The sequence below is a fragment of the Odocoileus virginianus genome, unplaced genomic scaffold (genome assembly GCF_023699985.2).
Source record: "Odocoileus virginianus isolate 20LAN1187 ecotype Illinois unplaced genomic scaffold, Ovbor_1.2 Unplaced_Contig_23, whole genome shotgun sequence".
NCBI classification, from domain to species: domain Eukaryota; kingdom Metazoa; phylum Chordata; class Mammalia; order Artiodactyla; family Cervidae; genus Odocoileus; species Odocoileus virginianus.
Window position 1 is genome coordinate 841482 of NW_027224340.1, and position 368 is coordinate 841849.

The window sequence follows — 368 nt, forward strand, 5'->3', positions numbered from 1 at the left end:
AGGGGTGCCGCGTCTCGAGTCTGGGGGTGGGGCTCAAGGTTACAGACGAGGTCACAGGCCGACACTGTTACACATCTCGCGCACCTATTTTGTGGCTCAAGTCCTACCGGTTAGACGACTACAGTTACGAAACCTCAGAGGCTTCTTGAGGCTTTGGAGCACAGAGGACACCACTAGAGAGTCCAAATCCACATTCGCGTGATCGGACAGCGAGGCCGGCAGGCCCCCGGCATGTCCATGTGCCTCCAGGGCGCCCTGCTGCCCTGCGTGGGGGCCAGTCTCCACCAGGCTCCCACGAGCGGCCCTCTGCCCCGCTCTCCGGATGCCCCCGCCTCCTCCGTCCTCCATGGCCAGGCGCCTGCTGCCCC